At 48.7% G+C, this 23,088-nt stretch overlaps 1 protein-coding gene across 7 annotated transcripts in view; it reads right to left on the bottom strand.

Moving 5' to 3' along the window:
- Positions 1-8,460: 8,460 nt before the first annotated feature.
- LOC149336204 (uncharacterized) overlaps positions 8,461-23,088 on the bottom strand; it is a 203,799-nt gene continuing 189,171 nt past the window's right edge. For all 7 annotated transcript variants that reach the window (XR_016284219.1, XR_016284222.1, XR_016284221.1 and 4 more), the window contains 3 exons: positions 20,521-22,494; positions 14,579-17,349; positions 8,461-9,778 (listed from right to left, as the gene is read on the bottom strand). The gene's annotated coding sequence lies outside the window, so the exon portion shown is untranslated. The remainder of the gene's footprint in view (positions 9,779-14,578; positions 17,350-20,520; positions 22,495-23,088) is intronic.

Here is a 23,088-nt window from a genome sequence, read left to right as displayed (position 1 = left end):
TGTTGGTTCGTCAAATAGCTGATAGATTCCTGTCTTCGCGGCGTTACCGATCCCTTCCTGCGCACTATGCGCCAAGTAAGGCTCGCTCGTTCCTTGCCCACTATAGTGCTACCCACTGAAAACGTGCCAGGGTGTGTTAGTGGCGGGTTATGTTTCAGCATAATTACTTACGTTCTGTGAAGAGAGGGGAATTGGACAATCACATGTACAACGTTCTTTTCCCTCTTCCCTTATACAGAGACATATTTAGTGAGGGTCTTAAAGAACATTCAAGTTTGTAATAATACGACAAAAATTGCCGACAATTGCATTAATTCCTAATGCGAAACTTGAGCGCAGTTCATCAGTTGTTTCAGCTTTTCGATATATTGAGGCAAAGAATTCGAGCAAGACATGTATGTAGAGTTACAGACAACTTTTTACTTTTCATACATATTCCTTCTTCAAGAAACACTCCACTAACGGTTCTTGATTGTCATGAAGCAAGCTTTGTGGTTGGAGGAATGGATGGGTATATGCTCGACTTGCTGCACCAATGCCTGGTTATCAAATACGAGGTCTCCGCAAGTATTTCGCCAGGATGTCACAGCCGTTGGAGGCGTTACGAGCGAAAGGAAGGGGATGTTCTCTCGCATAAGTGGTAAGAAATTTCTGTTTGTCTTTATAGATACTTTAAAGTCCCCACCCAACCTCCCGCCCTGGCAGGTGGCAGTTAATGGTTGATCACGACAGTTCGCTCACCGTTGTCAGCGCTAACGCATGCAGCCCATATATATCTCTCTCTCATCACCTCATGTACCTATAAGCATGATTCAGGCGTTCACTGACCCAGGGAGCCAGTTTACACACTTCCTTTCCTTAACAGGATGGATGTATAAAACGTTGTCAACGCCAACGCCAATGAACACATTGAACGCCGACGGCCTATGGCTTCCGCCTGCAGCCTACATCTCTCTCTCTCTCTCTCATCACCCCACGTACCTATAAGCGCGATTCAGGCGTCCACTGTCCCAGGTAGACAGTTATGCGCACTCCCTTTCCTAAAAGTGATCGGAGTGTGAAACGTCAACGCCAATAACCACAACGGACGCCGACGGCCCATGGCTTCAGCGCCACGTTTCTGGCTCAACGTTGTCAGTGACAACGCATGCAGCGCACATCTATCACTACCGCCACGTAGCTTAAAGCGCGATTGAGGTCTCCACTGTTCCAAGAGGGCAGTTATGCGCCTTACCTCTGGTTCAGGTGCCCACCGAGATGTGTGAGACATATTGCTTCATTTCCTTTCCTCGAAAACCAATTTACCAATTTTACCCTCTGCTTTCCAAGCTCCCGCTCCATTGGTTTCGCAACTTAAAGCGCAGTTAAGGTGGCTGCTGCTGGTTGCAACGGCGACGGCAACGGCGACGCCGCGAAACGTAGAAACGGGCGGCAAAGAGCTGCGCTCTAAAATGACTCAACGTTTACTCCTGTGGAAGTGCGAATTTCAGCGACAGTTGGGGTGATGGTCCGTTGGGAGTGTAGGTCATGGCAGCTGAGCAGCGCCGCCTCCCGGGCTTCCATAGAAGGGTGTGAGATGAATGGTTGGGATGGGTGGCGACTGGAAGGGAAGGCCCAGACTATGTTGAAAACGCCGAGAACGTCGTTCGATACAGGCTGCAGCCACCATCAAATTCTGTGTTGAAGTGCTTCAAAATTACCGAAGATACTTTGGAAATTTTAAAGTTTGCTTGGCGGAAGCCTTGTAGTGAACCCGTTACTTACCAACCGCAGCGGTGGACACCCGACCCGCACTGTACAGGAAGGGAGGAAGTGGGAGTGAAAGAAGAAAGACAAAGAGGGGCCGTAGTGAAGAAAATGAAAATAGTATTTGAGAAAAGGAAATTACGCAGTAACTGTCTCTCGCATATCTCGGTGGACACCCGTCATCCATTTTTGGAGGAAGGGAGGAAGTGGGACTTAAATTAGAAACAAAAAGAGGGTCCGTAATAAAGAAAATGAATTTGAGGAATAGAAATTACGGAGGAGGTTGCGCCGCTGCGCGGAGGAGAGGCCACAGTTGGCACGATTCCAGCGCACGGTTGGACACCGCGAGCATGGACGGAAACCGCGAGCATGGACGTACACCACGAGCATGAGTGAGTGAGTGAAGAAACTTTATTTCCGCCAGAAGAAGACCCGTGCCCCTCCGGGTCCGCACGCAGGCGTCCGGGGAGGGGCAGCGTCGCAGCTGGAAGACTAGCAACGGTATAGTCGCGCAGCTTCTGCTGCCAGGCGGGTAGCGTATCGTTGCATGCTAAGGTCGGCACTTCTGAGTATGGTCTCCCATTCCTCTGCATTATTGATTCTGCCATATCCTGGGGCACTGGGGCATCTCCATAGTATGTGTTCGAGTGTAGCGGTATGCCCGCAGAACTCGCACACCTCCGCATCCTCCCTCGTGTCACCTCCTGTCCAGCTCCTCCAGAGCGGGGATGCGAAGTTTCTAGCTTGGAGTCTTCTCCAGTCATAGGCCTCAGCCGAGCTAAGCGATCTATCCGGAGGAGGATAGATCCTTTTGTTCTTTTTCTGAATGTCTGTGATGCTATTAAAGGTATTGGTTTCCTCTTTAGTGCTGAATTCGTATGAGGTGTCCGGCTCCCCGAGGTAAAGAGGAGCGGGCGAGCCTGTGGGCGGCCTCGTTTCCAACCAGACCCGAGTGGGCTGGGGTCCAGATAATTAAAATATTTGGGCTGGGATAAAGTCTTTTAGATATTTAGCCGCCATTTCGTGGATGCGTCCCTTGCTGTAATTTCTAATTGCGGCTTTGCAGTCGCTTACTACGTATTTGGTACCTGGCTGAGTTAGAGCGATCGCTATTGCAACCTCCTCCGCCACAAGGGGTTTTAAGTCAAGGTGTCTTACAACGCGTAACGTTCTGCCTGAGTCCCCGACGGCTACGGAGACGGTGTCTCCTAGCGTGCCTACCGCGGCATCAGTGTAGGCCACGGTTCCCTGTGGCATCTTGCCTAGCTTAGCAGTCAGCTGTGCGACCCTGCTTTTCCTTCTGCCTCTGTCGTGGATGGGATGCATGTTTTATTTATTTATTTATTTATTTTACCCTCAGGGCAAAGCATTACAGAGGGGAGTGGGTAATACATAACACTGCAAAAAATACAAACAACAGCAGAGAATGGTATGGGAGCGATAATAAGATGCTCTCTTATTTCTCTTCCCAGATCTGTTCTGGTGTTCACTGTGCTATCCATTAAAGGCTTGGGCCTTAAAATGAATTTGAGGAAAGGAAATTAAGGAGGCGGTTGCGCCGCTCATGGCTTTACCAGTGTGAATCCTCTAACTCTGGAATGAGTGCCTTTTGCTGAGGGCGTGGAGGTGGTTTCGCGGGTTAGGTATGCGTGTTAGGGATTTAGGGTGGGCACGGCATGGAACGAGAGAGATGAGGCAGGGGATCATTATTTTCAGACCAATCAGTTACGGGCATTCCGGACAATTAGCGTCGCATATTTTCATGATGTTGCGTAACGTCACAACATTCTGACGAGGGAGCCAGTTGTGAGCGCTTCCTTTCCTTAAAAATGATCGGAGTGTAAAACGTCAACGCCAATGCACACCGAACGGGAAACGGCGACGCTGATGGCGACGCCGCGAAACGGTAGCCAAAGAGCTGCTCTCTAAAATATTACAATAAAAAAAGCGACCGCAGTCGCCAAAGACAATAAAAACCGCACATGCGGGAAGCCCGCCACGCGTCAAGCGGTTCGGATTGATTGATTGAAAACATCTTTATTTATTCAGTATTTTCAGAACATGTGGGTGGGCCGCCTAGTCCGGTAGTCCATTGGCTGCTGCTGCTGCGGTGGCCCTCCCCACCAGCCAGTGCTGACGGTCAGGATCATCGCTGAGCAGAATAGCCTCCCACTGCTCCTCCGAGGGGTTGGGAATGGGGTCAAGTAAGGGATTAAATTGGCATGCCCACACCATATGGTAGAGGTTAGCTACCTCTCCACAGTGTGGGCACTGCGGAGAGTATAGTGTAGGGTACCACAGGTGTAATTTAGCTGGTGTTGGGTATGTGTTGGTTTGTAGTCTCCTAAGGGTGTTCTCTTCTAACTTATTGAGGGATTTGTGTGGTGTTGGGTACTCCTTTCTGGCTGTTATGTATGGCGCGAGATTCACCCTTCATGGTCATCAGGGGGAGACGCCCGGTATAGAAGAGCTCGGGCATGCCTATGAGCGGCTTCGTTTCCTCCTGGCAGTTCCAGGTGACCGGGAAACCAGATGATTGAGGCTTGGTTGGGTGGATGCTTAGTCAGCAATGACAACCCTGACTTATGAATTAATCCGTAAGTGAAGTTGCGACAGGCGTTTTGGGAATCAGTGAGCACAACGGCGTTGGGGTTAGATGCTACAGCTAATGCAATAGCTGCCTCCTCTGCGTGAGTGGGGTTAGATGTTTTCACCGAGGCGCAGTTCACCATCGACCCTGAAGGCGTTGAGACTACAATATCATGACTCCATTCTGTGGTCCTGCTGCGTCCACGTAAAGGGTGTTAGTCTGCTTGTCCCATTTCTTTTGCAGGGCTTCCCCTCTTGCCTTCCTCCTCTCGATGTTATATGCGGGATGCATATTCCGCGGAATGGGGTGCACGTTGATGCGTTTTCTCACATGGCGTGGGACCTCTTCCCTTTGGTCAATTGTATAGGGCTGATTAACATGGATCTTCTCGAGCAGTTCTCTGCCGGGTGTTGCGAGTGCGAGCCTATTGAGTTGTGAGAGCCATTGTGCTTCCCACATCTCTTTGAAGGTATTATGTACTCCTAGAGCCATGAGCTTGGCCGTTGGCGTGGAGTTCGGTAGCCCCAGTGCCGTCTTGTAGGCTTTCCTGACGAGTGTCTCCAACTTTTCAATTTCCGACCTGGAGAGGTTAAGGAATGCCGTCTTGTACATTATCCGCGAGATCACGAAAGCTTGCACTAAGCGGATGGTGTTCCTTTCCTTCATGCCATGGTGTTTATTTCGGATACGATGTATCATCCGGAGGATTTCCTCGGTGGATGTTGTAAGCTTCTTCATTGTGGTGGTGTTCTGTCGCCCCTGCGGAATATACTGCCCTAGGATCTTGATCTCCGCGGGTTTCTGTACTGGGTGGCTCTCTATATACACCGAGATGTTCTGCGCTAGGGGTGTCCTCGGGTTCTTCAGAATTAGCAACTCGGACTTTTCCGGCGCACACTGGAGGCCCCTCTCCCTGGCGTACCGGGCCACCGTGTCCGCTGCTGCTTGAAGACTCTCCTCGATCTCGGCGTCACTCCCCGAGTTGCACCAGACAGTGATATCAACCGCATACAATGTGTGTTTGATGCCGGGAATTTCGGAAAGAAGGCCTGGTAGATCTTTCATAGCCAAGTTGAACAAGAGGGGTGACAGTACCGCTCCTTGCGGAGTTCCCCTCGGGCCTAGAGTGATGGGATCTGATTTTATTCCACCGAAGTTTATAGTGGCTTGCCTGGCTGATAAGAAGTTTTTGATATAGTTGTAGGTTCTTGCGCCACAGTTGGTATCGGCGAGGCTTTGCAGGATATTTTTATGTAGAACGTTATCGAACGCTCCTTTCAAATCTAGTGCCAGGATGGCCCTTGTCTGTGACTTGGGTTCGGAGAAGCAACGGTGGGTTGACCACAAGGCTTTCACCAAGCACACTTTAGAATTTCCAAAGTTTCTTTGGTAATTTTTTTTGCTTTCCTCAGAAACCAATTTAACAATTCTTTTAGCCATTCGACTGCTCTCCGAAGACCCTTACAGTGTTCCGGAACAGTTGGGGTGGCGCGAAATGCTAATGGGAGTCTGCGTAAAGGCAGATTCATAGTCGCAGATGTCGCACGACCGATTTCGGTCGATTAGTTCCGGTTACGGAGCACTACGAAAGCTGCGTAGTAGCGTAACGAGTCAGCTTACATCTGTCTAGTGACCTTTAGAACTCGCCAGTGTGAATCCTCTAACTCTGGAATGAGTGCCTTTTGCTGAGAGCGTGGAGGTGGTTTCGCGGGTTAGGTATGCGTGTTAGGGATTTAGGGCGGGTACGGCATGGAAGGAGAGAGATGAGGCAGGGGATCATTATTTTCAGACCAATCAGTTACGGGCATTCCGGACAATTAGCGTCGCATATTTTCATGATGTTGCGTAACGTCACAACATTCTGACGAGGTGGTGGTGGTAAAAACTTTATATGCAACAGGGGAGTTTGTGACACATAGGTCCGTGGGCCACCACACGGCCCATGACGCTGGCAGCCCGGCCTTTGGCGATGGCTTGCTTGGTCGGGTCCTCGGAGCGCAGTAGGGTCTTCCATGCCTCAAAAGTGGTAAAGTGCTCCAGGAGCCGCGGGGGAGGATCCGCCGGGCAGAGGAAAAGGATACGCTCGACAGTGGCTTTGGATTGGTGGCAGAGGGTACAGGAGGGCTTTGTGTGACTTGGTGATAGCGCGAGCGTATATAAGGGGAGAGAAAAGTGTGTGTTTGGAGCCGCCTCCAATGTGTCTGGTGATAATTGTAGAGCGAGTGATGGGGTGAAAGGAAGAATCTACGCCGAGCTTTGCAGTCCATCAGCGTGGTGCATTGTCATGACGTCATGTGTTACAACACCGACGACTCCGAATAAACGGGAAACAGGAAATTAACTACTTCCACTGTAACAAAAAAATTAGCTAAGGTTTATCTTTGGTTAAACCCGGTAGGTTGAGTAAGCACAGCGCACAGCTCACGTGTCTAGCAGCATCCTGAGCTCGCCTTTCAGCAAGCCGCTGTTCACGTTCTTCATCGGTCTCTTGTGCCCGCTGTTGCTTCGTGGCTGCAGCAAGTCGGCGTAGCTACTCTTTCTGCTTATCGGGTAGAATGTCGAATGAATCCAGCAAGCAAGCGAACGTGCTTTATACCGATTGTCCCCCCTCTCCCTCACATCTGGCGAGAGAGCTAGAGAGCTACAGCCCCTTAAACTTAGGGGCTTTAGAGAGAGCAGCGCAACAGCGCCTCCACTCGGTAGCGACGGCAGCTGCAGCGCGGCGTACCTACCGCCGCGACCACTAGGCGGCTTGAAGTGGGGGGGGGGGGGGGGGGCATCTGCGGTCGCTCTAAAAATCAAACGCGCCTACCGCCGTGGCCAAGCGAAGAGGCTGAGACCTGGCGTAATATTGCTTACGGAATAAAAGTATTTTCCCTATAAGTGGTCACTGCTGCCATGGCTGTGAAGAGCGTGCGTATACTCGTCTGGTCTTGCTTTAGTGTAGCAACACTGACCGACGTGTAGCGTAGCAACACCGACTCGGACATCACTGAGCAGAGTAAGGGCAATTTTGAGCTCGAAGAGTTTTGTGGATGTCCCTGAAATGATAGGCCTCTTCGGCATGCGTATGGTGCTTTGTTATACACATAAAGGGGGTTACTATGATTGGATATGATTTCTTTCCAGTTACATTAAATTCTTTTGTTATTGCCCTAAGTACTGTACCTTACATACATTACTGTTTCACTTCTCGGTAAGGGATGAAGGCTGCTGCGAAAGAACGCTAAAATGCAGGCACTAAAGGGCAGCAGTAAAATGAAAGGGGATAAATTGGACCATCTCTTCAACATGCAGACTTCACAGAGCACATGGGTGTCTTTTGCATTTATTAACGCATTAGTGTAAAGGGCCTCGTTACGCAGAGAACACGGCGGTGTAGCTGGGATGTCGAGGAAGTCCGGATTGGTCGAGGGGCTCGTGACGTCACACGTGGAGCTGCGGAATTGGTAACTAAACAAAATATTACGGAAATTGTGATTTTTAGGTCGCAACGTGACTCAAGCGTCGTTATGACAAGAATGTAATATTAATTGTTATGAAAATAAAATTAGGCTAGTATCTGTGAGACTTGAATCACGAATCAGACATGCTGTACCCATAGGCCATCGGGGCACATTAGTTTAGTATATAGGGTTTACTCAAGCTATGAAGGACGCCGTAGCAAAGTGCTCCCGAAATTTCGACCACTTGGGGTTCTTTAACGTGCACTGACATTACACAGTACGCGGGCCTCTAGAATTCGTCCGCCGTGGCTGGGATCAAAACGCGGTGGTCGAATTTCGATGGAGGCGAAATTCAAGTTCGACTTGATTTAAGGGAAGTCATGGCTGATGAAGGGATCCATTAAGGCTATAGCGTCATCCCTTTAAGCCAGAGGTAAATTTTCCCTGAATTTTGTTTTATTTCTGCACTGCTGAATGTTGCTCACTCGAATCCACACTCGACGCTTCAAACGAAAGTTTCTAGTACGCGCAAATACATGCGCAAATACGGTCTGTTCACTCTTGGTGACTGCAACGCTTGTTACGATCAGCGCCTAGGTTTCAATTGTCATTAACTCCGTGGCTGCTGTCGCGTCATACGTGTGTTCCCTTCAAGCACTGACACGCCGAGAATGCCCGTGATAGGAGAAAAATGCATAATTTATTCTAGAACACCATGTACACGTCGCCTATGAGCCGTCAGCGTCCATCGGATAGTTTTCGTGATTTAGTATTATCGATGAAGGTGCAACCAGGACGTTGTGAATATGTCTTGGTGAGCTGTTTGAACGAATTTCAGGGCAGGCACGAACTTTATGTCAAGATGTGACTATGAAATTCACGGAGATGCGTAGATATATCATAGCTAATAACACGAAATTCACGGAGATGCGTACATGGATCTGTTAGTTGATAATAAGGTGTGTGTCAAATTCCAGGGCAGGCACGAAGTTTGTGAGCATAAAACTGAGGCAGATGTGACCATAAAATTCACGGAGATGCGTACATGCCTCTGTTAGTTGATAATACGGTGTGTGCCGAATTTCAGGGCCGGCACGAAGCTTATGACAAGATGTAACCATGAAACTGATACAGATGTGACCATGAAACTGATGCAGATGTGGCCATGCAATTCACGGAGATGCGTAGATATATATCATAGCTAATAACACGAAATTCACGGAGATGCGTACATGGATCTGTTAGTTGATAATAAGGTGTGTGTCAAATTTCAGGGCAGGCACGATGAGCATAAAACTGAGGCAGATGTGACCATAAAATTCACGGAGATGCGTACATGCCTCTGTTAGTTGATAATACGGTGTGTGCCGAATTTCAGGGCAGGCACGAAGCTTATGACAAGATGTAACCATGAAACTGATGCAGATGTGACCATGAAACTGATGTAGATGCGACCATGAAATTCACCGAGAGGCGTACATGTATCTGTTAGTTGATAATAGGTTGTGTGTCGTGCGACTACTCGCAGCTGTAAGTTTCGAATGTGCAGAGTTAGTAGTGGATGTTTCGTGAGAGTGGTCGTCGTACTTGTGGCGGTTTGCATTGTGATATTGTGGGCGTCTTGGTTGCGTTTTGTTCTGCTTAGGTGACAGTGATTGTGAGTGTTGGCGTTCTTGTGAGCCCTGGTCGCACTGGTCTTCTTTAGAAGCCTTGTGGCCACTGACAAGAAGAACGGAATATGTGTCGCCGGTGCCCGCCAGGGGGCTCACGCAAGAACAGAAGCAGTGCCGCTTGAAGGGTAATTGCACAGGAAGCTCTACAGGAGCACGATCCCGATGGGAAGCACTGTCCATCCTTGCACATATCGATGTGGATGTAGCGTCGTCTGCAGGCGCACGTCGGAACAAAGCAACAAGAATCCCGCAGGAGGCTCAGATGTCATCCCGTGAAAAGGCTGCGTGGACGTCTTCGCAGTTACCGCAGGGAAACGAGCAACCTAGAATGAAAGAGCGTCACAAGTAGTACATTAGTATTGCTTCGGTTGTTAGAAACAAATGCAAACAGAGAGAGGAAAAAAATGTATGGATTCAATAAGAACTCCTGAGTGCAAAAGCTAGTGCAACTTCTGGATGTACGGCACATCCTATTTTTCTTTGCGCCAATATACGATCAAATTCGCTGATAAGCTGTGCCATATCGCCAAATGCGCGACAAATACACTAGTGTATCGCACCCTGCGTCACGTCGTTTTTTTTTTACTAAATAAAGTGATTTTGAATCTTATCACGCATATGATAAACACAACCGCGCGCGTGAAGCTTCCTAAGGTTGCCATATTGTAAACCCTATATAAAGTCGTTCGCTTCGGCCGTGATTTTCGGGGCCCTGTGTGTCGTGGCCCACTAATGGGCCATCCTTCGATTTTATTGGGTGCGACGTGACCTATCAGTAAGCCTCCGGCGCACTTATTCTAACGGACATATAAAAGGGCAGCAGCAATCTGGCATGTGCGTTTTTCGCAGGCTCTTTGAACAACGTGAGCTCTTTCACAGCATCATAGCGGCACTCAGCATTCGCGCTGCACATCAGGAATACACGTGACCCAACGGTGACCCGCGGTGCAACGTTTTAACACTTCAGTCAACCGATCGTTTTGGTGGACGATTTGGTGATATATTTTTAACGCGAGGGTATTAGTACCCACATGTCGGAAAAAAAAATTGTCCGGCGTCGGTGATCGTTTGAAGCCTTGCACCTGGAGCGGCTGGAGCAACCGGCTGCTTCGGCAACCTAGTTGGGACACCTAAATCATGTGGCGTCATCACAACCTGCCTACCGGATGTGGGCAAACCGACCACCGTTCCAGGTGGCAGTTTAGTGATATGTCACGATAGGTTGCTCGGAAAGAGCAACCTGGGTCTCACAGGCCCCGCCAGTGGCAACAGCAGCAATCGCAGAGCAGCGGCGCATCTCTTAATCGCTGCAACACTGCGCCAGGAGTGGCACGAGGACTCCCAGCGATCTATGAACGTATAGTCGGGGGATAAACACCTCAGCATATATGGGCATTAAACCAGAGACACTATAGTGCCATGCCTTTCATCACCACCACCATCTGCCTGACTGTGACGACTAGAGGGCATAGCCCTCTCCCATATGTCACCAATTAACCCTGTCCTGTGAAACTTCTGGCGCCCCTGTTACGCTTGCACTCTCTTGAAATCCAGTCCGTTATCCTTAAGGACCATCGGTTATCTAGCCTTCACATTACATGCGCTGTCCTAGCCCATTTCTTTCTCTAGATTTCGACTAGAATATCCTTAACCCGCGTTTGCTCCCAGATCCACGCCACCCTCTTGCAGTCTCTTAACCTTGCACCCATCAATTTCTTTCCACAGCTCGCTGCGTTGTTCTTATCTTAATTTCAACCCTTTTTCTTCCACGTTTCTGCCACACAGGCGAGTATACCGGTAATATACAGCTGTTATAGACTTACCTCTTCTAGGAGAGAGCCTGCCAATTGCGCTCCGCCCCATTGTTATTCTTCTAGTTATTTCGCCTTATGATCCGTATTGGCTGTTGCTATCTGCCTTATGTAGACGTATTTCCTTACCACTTCCAGTAACTCGCTACCAACTGTAAACTGCTGTGCCCTTCCGAGACTGTTGTACATTACTTTGGTTTTCAGCCTTATAATTTTTAGACCCACCGTTCCACTTTGCCTGTAGCAGAGAGGAAAGTGCATGGACACCTAACGCGAGATCTTGCGTAGTCGTCTCAACGTTTTTTGCTCGTCTCAACGTTTTTTGCTCTGAGGGCCACAGAAGACGTGCCGACGTACACGCCATGGAAACCTGACGCCGTATTGAAGGCTTGAAATATGTCTGTTGTCTTTTTTTGTGTCTTGCTCATTCACCGACAAAAAAAAAACAATTTTTGCAATACGTCGGAGCAAAAGAGGAATTATTCTGAAGCCTTCCACATGGAATAATCGAGATTCTACAGTGTGTGCGTGAGCACGCCTTCCGTGGCCCTCAAAGCAAAAAAAACGTCCAGATGATTAAAGAAAGATGTCGCGTTAGATGTCCGTGCACCTTCCTCTACAATGATGGTCTTACGACGGGACCGTGTTTTAGTCACGGCGTCCTTCATCTTTTTAACATAAATCAGTTGTTATTAAGCATACTTCTTACAGCTATTTTTGTGAACTGAGGACCTTGTTAAGCCATTTAGGAGACAATTGCAATGAATTGAGGGGGTTCGTGGCCATCTTCATGTTATCGGAAACACAAGAGAGTTCATTCACAGCTGCCGTCCTCACCTGCCGTCCTCACCAGTCGATTACGATACACCTAACTCTTGCTTTACACCACTTTTTGGGCCTGTTGGTAAATCATGCTTACAATTACACAGCGCAGAGACAAACATGGACAAGTAAATAAGCACCATAGAGCGCTGTTGTGGTGTTTCCTTACTTGCCCGTGTTGGTCTTTGCGCTGTGCAGTTGTAAACATAACACTTGCATTATAACAGGACGTTTCTACGTCCGCCGCTATGGTTGAGGAGGGAACTGGCGAACACAATGTTAATTCACAACGGAAATAGGCTCGAAAGTAGAAGACTCGACAACCGCCGTCCTAGTTCAGTTGGTAGAGCAGCAAACGCGGTATGCGGATGTCATGGGTTCGGTTCTCTTTCTGTAGCACGTGCTGCCTGAGGACATGAAATGGGTCACTAGCAAAAAGCCGCCACCTGTCGTGTTGAAGCATCGGAGTAACTCGGGTAATCTTGGAGTAGCGTAGCGCCAGCTGCAGCCAATGGAAGAAAGCTCGGGCAAGCAAATGGGAGGATGGTGATTGCGAGCTGCGGCCGAGCGGAGAGGCGGTGTGAAGATGAAGAGCGTGAAGCGCGGCCAGGGACAGGAGACTCCAGCTAGTTTCCGTTTAAATACTGCAGCACATCCTGGTGAGCGGAGAACTGATAGCTAAAAATGATTTTTGGTTTTATGGAGGTTTAACGCCCCAACGTGACTCAGGCTATGAGGAACGCCGTAGTGAAGGGTTCCAGAAATTTCTACCGCCTGGGGTTCCTTAACGTGCACTGACATCGCACAGTACACGGGCGTCTAGAATTTCGCCTCCATCGAAATTCTACCGCCGCGGCTAGGATTGAACCCGCTTCTTTTGGGTCAGCAGCCTAGCACCATAACCACTGAGCCATCACGACGGCTGATAGCTGACAATGAATAATTCCTGTGCATACAAGCAGCACCAGAAACGGCAGAGGTGGCCGAATTTCCTGATGAGCCGGAACACGAAGTTGATCTGTTTTCGCACGCAGTGGTTCGTATCCCACTCGGGCATGAAGTTTTTTTTTTCCGCTGGATACCGCTGCCATGACAACGACACGACGCTCAGTTGGCTCTCTTCCGGCCGCTATGGGAAGAACGGGCGCTGAGGTCTGGATTAGCTGGACAACGGTGTCTACGGAGGTTTCCTACACCCGTGGCGGGGTTGCATGCACATGCCACAAAGGAGAGGCGAAAGATGAAGTCGCCGGAGGACAGTGCGGGGCAGCAAGCGGTAAATCGAGGCGGTCCTTCGTCAGATATCAAAGCCGAAGATTGTGCAAGAACTGCACAGCAACGAAAAGGACGCGAGTGCTAAAGCGAGTCAACTGATCTAGACGATATAATGAGGCGGCAAGCTGAAGCAGAGCGGAAAAGACGGTATACCGGTATACGGGATACGGAAACAGATGAAGACGGAGAAATGCGAAGAACCGCGAAAAAGAAGACGGGAATGATGAAGTCGCCGGAGGAACGTGTAGTCGAGAGGCGTGTAGAAATGGCTTCAGGGAACCCAAATAGCGGGAAAGGCAACCAACTTAAATTTCATTAAGCAGCTCAGGCCGCTTACAGAAAAAGGAAAGCCTAGGAAAGACGGCAGGAACGTTTGGTGCGACTTGAATTTTCAAGTTTATAAAAAACTGAACAAAGATAAACAAAGCTAAAAAGGGCAAACGTGTTAGCGTACTTAAGTCGCACTTTACTTAACCAGGTAGATCGTGGGCAATTTTTGTCTTGTACTTGCTAATAATTTCTCCCAGGTAAAAATTGGTCAACTTCGCATATTCAAACAAAAGCAAACATTCCCATATGCTTTCCTCGGCTTCAAAGACCGTTAGCTTCCTTCATTAAAGAGCCCCTCAATTCCTTGCCCTTATCTGCTAAATGGCTTAACGAAGGCGTTCCGGAAGTGTCGGTACTATATGAAGAATAACAGGGTTTTCTCGCAGCCCTCAGCATTTAATCACGTTCCACATGACACTTGCAGTATAGCAGGATGTTCCTACACCCACAGCTATGGTCGAGGGTTTCACTGGCCAATACTCTCAGGATTAGGTTATATGCAACGTATAAACCCTCGAATGTAGGACCACCGTTTTATCTCATTTGCTACAGCATGCTCGCGACATATGGAGGTGGTGAATTCAGCTCTCACCGGCGGCATGCGGCTGTTTTCTCTTGCGCTTTCTGAACAGCTATCTTTCAGGCATGAAATGGTGACGCTGATCATTTCCCACTGATCAACACCGCAAACCAGCAACGATGGAAACTTTCGTCTGTCTCCCTCGGTTTCAGTGATTGTTGGCTTTCTTCTTTTTAGTGGCCGTTATTCATGGCGTGTTACCCCGAACAGGTGTCTTGCAGAGATTTCAATTTCTCTTGCAGGCTTTCACTAATTACGTACATTCTGCACATCTCAGACCACTGGCAGGATGAATGGAAACTCACCGTCTTATTGTCGTGCTTGTAGTTGCGGTCGTGCCTGTCGAAGATGCGTTGCTGATGACTTGCACATTCGCAGTGGCCGGTCTTGTGGGCGTATTTGCAATCGTCGCTTTTGGTGTGCAGGACTTCATATCTGCGGTTGTCGTATTTGATGCTGGTAATGAATTTTATAGGGACAGGGGACACAGCGCCATGGTACAAGATTTTTCGATCTACAGAAGCCGGGTTCAATTTCCCATTTTCCGAATCTGTCATTCCTTGTGTCAAATTGTAAGGTAGAAAAAAACGCCACAAAGAATGGTTGCAGAAAGCTCACGCCAGCACATGGTTATGGCCTTCATAAACGAATTGAGGAAAAAGAATAGGAACGAAACGCCCAAAGAAGATTTCTAAATAAATTCCAATGCGAAAAAAATTTGAGGGGGAACAAAAGGGAAAGGGACACAAGGGCGAGGTAAGCATGCCAGAAAAGCCCGGGTAAAAGATGAATGAGGCAGGAAGTTGTCTGTTTTGCCCAAGAACTTTAGCGCTTGATGGTTGCTGGCAGAAGGCGCAATCTATGAAGGGAGGAAGAAAGGAGGACACTGTAAAAGGTAGAAAAGAAGAAGAGTACCGCAGGAAAGAAAGAGAATAGGATGTGCATAGCGGAACGGATAGTGAAGAAATTAACGCGTAACAAAACAGGTAGGAGAAATGCAGACTGTGAAAAGCGGCAAGAACGGGTCTACACCAAGAGAAAAGACTAATCCTGCGTGCAGGGAGCAGGGACGGGAGTAGGAAAAAGGGGCAAAGGTTAACCCGTGCCGAACAAAAGGGGACTAAACCCCATGCCTTGGTAGCAGAGGCAGGGCAAGAGCCCACCAAAACTGGCCATTTGGTACCCCGTCTACGGCCGACATGCTAGTAAGAAGTCCCATGAGGGAATAAATGCGCCGAATGTGCATAGAGAAGGAAAGTGAACGAACAAGCAGCGGGAAGAGGGCAGAAATGCGGACCCCAGTTCGGATTAAAAGGGCACGGAAAGGACCTGCGGAGAACTGTGTCAAAGCTTCCGCTCGTCAAACTAGGTTCAAGCCATCCTTAATCCAGCCTAACTTTTTTATCCGGATATCCCGGATGACCCTTGGCAGGAGAGCATATTCCCAGTGAAGTATCGGCATCGCCTTTGCAGTTTGTGGCAGCGGTTGTCGGGGTATGATAGCTGTTCTTGTTATTGGTCATTGCAGTGGTCGAAGCTCTCCTTGCACGTTCTCCACGGCCGCTCCAGTAGCCCCACCGTTAGTGGATATGGTTGGTGTGCATGCATGTATGTTTTGGGCGTTTCTTTCTGCTGACCTGATGTTCGTAGTAGTTGTGACTTTGGTGCTGTGGTTTTCGTTGTAGTGGTTGGACAGATGGCCACTCTGAAGAATAACTGCTGGGGCGTGTGTTCGTGGGGGTGTAGGTTCAGTGTACAGAGGCTGCTTTTCGTGTTTCGGGGAGTGTAGGTGTTTGCCGGCATGAGGAACAACATGAGCGCCGTCTAGCAGAAAGTAGACAAATCTGTTGGGCTGAAATTGCCGCTGGCAAGAGGAACAGGAGAAATGCCGTTCGAGACAAGATGTACACGATGAGCTATCGTAAACCGTTTGGAAGCTTTTCCTGCATTTAATCCGTAGGTACAGTGTGACTGCACTGTTCGGCAGACTTTTTCAAGTGACCAGGAGCCGTAGGTGAGCAAACCATGTTTTCTTGCCATGTTTCGTTTCCGATAGCCATGGCGATGGGGAGCCGTCGAGAAAAATTGATCTTGTTGGGTGAAAACTGACGTTATGAGAGGCGTTGTAACAGAGGGCTTGCGTATAATTTAGGCACACCTGCGGTTCTTTACTGTATGTTCGAATACCATTTTTCCTTGCCGTCCAGCACTGAAATGCGGCCGCTGAGTCAGGCTTTAGGATCTGAACGACATAGTCACGGAGCCACGGAGACAGGCTGTCGCGCACTTGTGGACCTGCCTGCATGCATGATATACGTGAATGTGGGTGGTGTGGTTGTTTTCATTGTGGCTGTAGAGTTCAACTCGTAGAAATGTGGGTTATGGTCGCGATTATCGCACCGTGGTGTACTTATCAGTACGTTGCGGTTGTTGTTTGCCGGTATGGTAGCAGTAGTTTGTTCGTTGTAGCCCGAGTTAAAATCTAGATCACTTCACTGCGGTCATCTGATCTGTGGTTCTGAATTCTTGAGATTAGTGCTTTGCTGGTATTAGCGTGGCAGATGTGCAGCTATCATGACCGTTGTACTTGTGTTTTCTGTGAGTTGTACGCCGGATGGTGGCGCCACTAGCATGAGGAAAGGCAGCAGCGCCACTAGCAGAGACTAGCAGAGACGAACAGCATCGTTGCTGGACGGCATGAGAAACAGCAGCAGTGCCCACTTCGAAGCGACGCATACGGAGCTGCAAGGTGGCCATGCTCGGCACAGAGCTTGTATGGCTAATGTCTCCGTTTGTGGACAGATGTCACCTCTGTCCTGGCGGCAGCAGAAGAGGCGTAGACGAAGGTGCTCACGACTACCGATAGGCGTTGCTGGCCTGCGTCCACGGTCCACAAGTCAGCACAAGCACGCGGAGCTCACTTGCCGTCCGTTCCACGGCACGACGACGTTCCGTGGCCACCGAGTCAAAACTCTCGGAAGAGAGCTGCCGAGAGCAATCGCTCGGCATGGGGGTTGATGTCGCCACCGTCTTTCTGGAGGCACAGGAGGAGATGCTGCTTCCACGCTAGAGAAGCCTGCATGGCAAGAGAGCCGCTGCTTTGAGGCACTCATAGAAAGTCACGTGAAACTCCAAAGAAAATGCCTTTTTCATCACCTACACTGTCGCGCTAAAATGAACAAAGTAGAGATTGTGAGTTAGTTACCGGCGCACGTGAATACATTCTCTACACAGTCGCTCTATAAAGTAGGTGGCAGAGCAGTCTCCTTAGAGCTTATGTCATGGATGATTACGGGCAGGCCATCCTAAACAGGTGCGACAGCTTTGATACTGAGAGCAGAAGTGGTAGAAAAAAATACCTCCGTGGGTGGCAGCTTCCGATTCAGGATTTAAAGCATGGCGGCAAGCTGGTAACGGCTAACAATGGCTAAGTTATGTTCTGAAAGAACGCCCTGCTCATGAATGACATGGTAAAATTATAGAACGGGACCATGCAGCCAGATAAGTTGTTTAGACCGTACATCAGCTGTGTCAGTAGTAATGTGCTTGTAGATGAAATAAAGGCGCATGTTTCGAATTCAGGAATAAAAACAGAGCTCCATGTACGTTAAATTTCGCGCGAAGGCTCAAGCGGCGGCGTCGCGCAAGATATATTTTACGTTTGCTTCGTTGTTAGGTACTGCAATAACAGAAAATTTCCTTCGTCGTACGAGGGGAGGGTACGCACAGTGCACTCCTGGCGCACGCCTTATACAGGGCGTTTCCCCTATGTCTTTAAAAATAGGCTTGTCGAGTTTTTTCGGGATAGCATTGCCAGCGATGTAGTACAACAAATACAGCTATGGCCTGCTGACTATCACGCTGGTTAATGAATTAATAATCAATATGTCACTTTGTAACACTTTTGTAACTGCAACCCGCCGTAATTAATATACATATAAGGTCTTTGAATTTCGAAAGTGTGGTTACCCTCAGCGCTGTGGCCCAAGAAACTTTGGCTATTTCTATGAGTTACATCCACTGGAGAGGTTGCTTTGGCAAGCTTCTCAATAGAACAGGCATTTAGGCGACATGTAGCCAAAATTTGTCGGACCACAGCACCAAGGGTAACCGCGTTTTCGAAATGGTAAAAACTAATATTGATATTAATTACGGTGGGCTGCATGCATTTTAATAATTAAGGAGCATAACTGTAATAGTTAAAAAGTTAACTACTAAATATTAGTTAACCACCCTGATAGTTAGCATGTCTTAGTTGCTATACCGAAAAAAAAAACGCTGTTCGAGGTTATTTTTAAGGTTAAGGCTATCTTTAAAAATTGTAAGTCTTAGGTGAGACACCCTGTATAGCGGCCCCCCCTCCCCCCCCCCCCCCCCCCCAGATCATCCCTACGCAGTAAAAAAATTTGCAGCCTTAAAGGTGTAGCGCTCGTGGCTGCATCCTTTCCACACCCTCATTTTTTCTTATTTTTTTTTGGAAATCGGGGCGCTCAGCGCGTTGGCACCTTTAATGCACCCATTGACTTTTCAAAGCCGCACGGGTGCAAGGGTGTCGTAGATCCTTCGGGTGCAAGGGTGCGTACGGGTGTACGGTATTCTTTGACTTGTCGAACAACATTCCAGTAGTTCAATCAAGCGTGCTTTTAGAATGATAGGAGCTATTGGAGTTTTCAAATAAAAGACAGCTGCAACCTTGATGCGAGCAGCTATGACTGGGATCTGCGTCCCCAGAATGTGATAATTATATGAATTATTTTAGCTGAGGTGCTAAGCGTCACTGACTACAAATAGTGGTTCGCTGGAATAGCACACATAAACTTGGAGAAGTAATGCGCGGAAGGGTGTGTGTGTTTTCAGCCGGCGTCTTCTCTTCGGCGGACGCGGTTGTTGCGATGCGCGTCTGTTCTTTCACTCTTTCTTCTCACCTTCCTTTTTCTTTACTCTCTCCTATCTGAACGTGGCAGCGGTGGTGGCTCGGCTCAAGCCAGTCGGCAGGCCCGTGCACTTTTCATACTCCACAGCAAGCAGGTTCAGAAACACCGTGAGAAAAACATCTGGGTATTATAATTATAGTTGGAGATGCCGTAAAGTTAGTGGAAAGTTAGACATTGTCGGCAGCTTTTCGTAGGAAATGTTTAGCTTCCATTCAAGAGTTCTCCCCAAAGAAGAAATTTATCAGCGCCTTTTAAGGCAATAAAAAGCTATGAAACTTTAAAGCAGTCGGAAAAAAGGTGCGACAAGCATACTTTGCACCCTTTTAGGCAGCCAAAAAAATAAGCGTGCAAACGTAACGATCCCACCCTTGCTATGGGTGCAACGAGCATACTTGCACCCTTTTGGGAGGGTGCAAGGGTGTGAGTAATAGACACGGAAATGCACCCTTAAGGGTGCAAAATTTTTTACAGTGTAGGCAGCGGCCAGGCTTGTACACGATGAGTGTCTGGAACTTTTTCACTCGCGTGCGCGGTCACACCCTCCCTCTACTCTCCAGCGTAGTGAAGCGGGGATCCCGCGGGTGAGCCGTTCGTTGTCACACCACTGGCACGGGCACCACACATAGGAATTTCATCCTGGCGCGCGTTAGATGCAGCCCCTACAATAATGCCCGTTGGGCGCTGTAGGTACTGTGAATAAATAAAATAAATAAATAAAAAACGCCGCCAATGCCTCACGATACCTTCCGGCGTCTCCCGCAGGCCCGGTCACAACAAAGTAAAAACAGCGACCGCCGTCTGTCAGTGGCTAGCGGCAGGGCTACGAACGAACTTGATATACTATCTATATGAACTTGGTGTACTTCCTCGGATAGAACCTTTCGTGCGTTAACTTCGGATACAACGAATATTTGTATATTATGGTCTATGGGGGTTCAACATCCCAAAGCGACTAAGGCCGTGAGGGATGCCGTAGCAAAGGGCTCCGGAAATTTCCACCACCTGAGGTTTTTTAACGCACAATGACATCACATGCGCAACCTTTGGCGGCCATAAAATCTTGCGCATGCTTGGCACGTAGATGTGGCATGGTTACTAGTGAAAAAAAAAATCCCATAGAGAGCAGAAGACTGGACGCAGCACAGTGGGATGCACAAACTGACCTGAGCTGTGTGTCCAGTTTCTCCCTTCTTGCTGTCTTTTTTTTGCTCTGGTATCCATGTCTCGGCTATTTACCAAGCACCAAGTAGCTCAACTACAGTGTGTGAGAGGCTGAGACGACAGTTGTTCGGGCTAAATGAAGACGTACTCACTGTAATTTTGTTGTCTGTCGGAGGTTCAGGCCGACGTCTTGTAACACTTCTTGGCCCTTCGAAGGAGGCTGGAGGTTGCTGTATCACGAGAAGCCTGCGGCAAGTTTTCCGGGTTATTTGTAGCCCTGCACGTCATCGTCTCGCTGTTATCGTCTCTGCACCCTTGTAGGCATTTGCAATAACGGTGAACGTAGACCTTCCGGTTGTGGCTGCCGCGCTTTCTGTGGGTGGGGTCGTGGCAGACGGCCTTTTGGTGATTCTTGTCTTCACCGCAGACACACAACGTGTGCGTTGATACGATGGCTCACGTAGAGTTAGAGATCCGTTAGGTTGTGGAAGATGTGAATGTGGCCGCTCCGATTCCACTGCAGGTGCAGTACCTTGTAAGTGACTGGTAGGAGACTGGCGTCGTCTTGGCGGTCACGGCCGCGAAATTATGTACCGCCTAGAATTGTGCTTGCTAGTTGAATGTGAATATTAATTTCATCGCTTGACTGGAGTGAATTAATGTTCAGCTATCTACCTGCGTGTTAGATGGCGGCGTTTTAGCGGTCGTCTTCGGGTGGGTAGTTCTACACCTGTTGTGGAGTACATTGTAGGTTTCGTGCTTCTCGTGTCTTATTGTGATCAGGATGAAATTGTAGTGGTCTTTGTGCGCGGCGCTCGTGACTGTGCGGTAGTTTTATCACACTTCTGGGCTCTTCACAGCAGTCTTGCGGCGTGCAGTCATGTTTTGTGAGATGTTTATCTCACCGCTTATCTTTGTTGAATCATTCTGGTGCCTGTGCGAGTGGTGTAAAGCATGGGATATTGGAAAGTCAGCGGAACCATTAGCAGGAGGAATAGCAAAAGCGCCGCTCATAGCACTGCATTCGTGTTTGGTACAGTGCCCGAAGCGAAGGACAGTCACAGTGCAGACTTGGACGGAACACATTGCAACTGACTCCTCCGTGACCATTTTACGGAGTATTTCTTCCTCTTTTAACCACTAGTGCCGGTTGTTCCGAGCCTTCAGTGGACTAGACAAGATCTGTAAATAGAGTGTCTTTCAAATTTCACTTACTGGATAGAACCCATGTCGAACCTGATTTGAAGTGTAGTAATGCGAGGATGGCTATGGTCGTTATGAGGGGCGGTGGTGGTCTCATTAGCGATGGCTTTCTTGCTGTGTAGATGTTTGATGGGTGTGTAGATGTTAGGCGGGTAGTGCGCGGTCTTAATTTGAGTTATCAACAATGCGACGGATGTGTCATTGGGGCGGGATGATGGCTATTGCCTGGGGCTGATCAGGAATAGAAGGGAGCCCACTTGGAATCCTCAGACAGCGATATGGAATCGCGGAGGTTGCGGTTTGACTTGCAGGCAGGACAGACGCAGGAGGTGTTCAATTGTGTTAATAGTAGTACATAGCTCGGGGTTTCAATGAATGGTGATACGTGGTGGTATGTGGTGTGGAGGGCGTGCATTGCGTTGCCTAGTTTGAGGTTTGATTCGACTGTGGAACATGGAGGTACGGGGTCTGGAGGACTAGCTGCCTTTCGGGTAAGCTGTTGTGTTCGCAAGAGTGGTTGTGGTGTGTTCGCTGCTATGGTCATGCTATATCTAGTGTCACTCCATTGAGTTTTCCCTGTAACTGTATAGGTATGGGTGTCGTGTCTGTGGTTGTGTTCGGTGCAGAGTTGTCAGCTGGGGTCGTCCACGCAGACGCATGAGGAATAAAAGAAGTGCCGCCGGCTCCCGCATGAGGAGTGCGAGGAGAGCCACAGTGGACGCGTCATTCGCGGGATGCTCCACAGAGTCGGGTCTTCTTGCGCTGAGCACACTTCGTGGAGGAAATGGCTCCATGATACTGGCTCGTTGCTTGCGTGGGTGTAAGTTCACACCATCATCTTTGTTTTGAAGTTGAGGACGTCGATCGATACGCTTGTAACCTGGACAGGTCGTCTCGGTATTGAGCCTGTACTACCTAGTAACCTGCAAACAGAGGAGAGACACTTCTAAGTACACGCAGTGAATTCTTTGCTTTACATTTGGAATGCCTTGAGCTGGTGGCAGTTATTTCGGAAAACGACACAGACACTGTAAAAAATTTTGATTACATATGCTGTAAAATTAATGTTGGAAGACAACAGGAATAGAGAATGTTTTTGACAATGACGAGAGTTGGAAAGAATATAGCCTACAAGACTTTTTCCTAATGCCAATGTAAAGAAGTTTAGCCCACCGACAATTAGAGCATGCACAGCATGCAGTAGGTTTGTAGAGATAGTGTTGTGCTTAATGGGGCGTAAGCAACCAAGGCTATCATGCGCCAAGCACGTGAAGCGTAAAAGTCTTCGCTGGGGTAACTGAAATCGTCGTGGTAACGTTACGTTGCGCGTCTTAGATGCATGGGAATGGTCGTGTTTATTTGCTTTGCTGCTATGGTCGTGGCTGCTGAAGTGGTTGCTACAGAACTCCAGTTAAACCGCTCGGAATCTCTGTCCTGTCGTTTGCGCTGTAGTTATGGATTTTGTGGTTTATGGGGGGTTTTAACGTCCCAGAATGACTAAGGCTATGAGGTACGCC

This window comes from Amblyomma mixtum, chromosome 7 (assembly GCF_055824585.1).
Source record: "Amblyomma mixtum isolate Tamu chromosome 7, ASM5582458v1, whole genome shotgun sequence".
NCBI classification, from domain to species: Eukaryota; Metazoa; Arthropoda; class Arachnida; order Ixodida; family Ixodidae; genus Amblyomma; species Amblyomma mixtum.
Note: the sequence above shows the minus strand (reverse complement) of the source record. Positions and strands in the feature narration are given on the sequence as shown.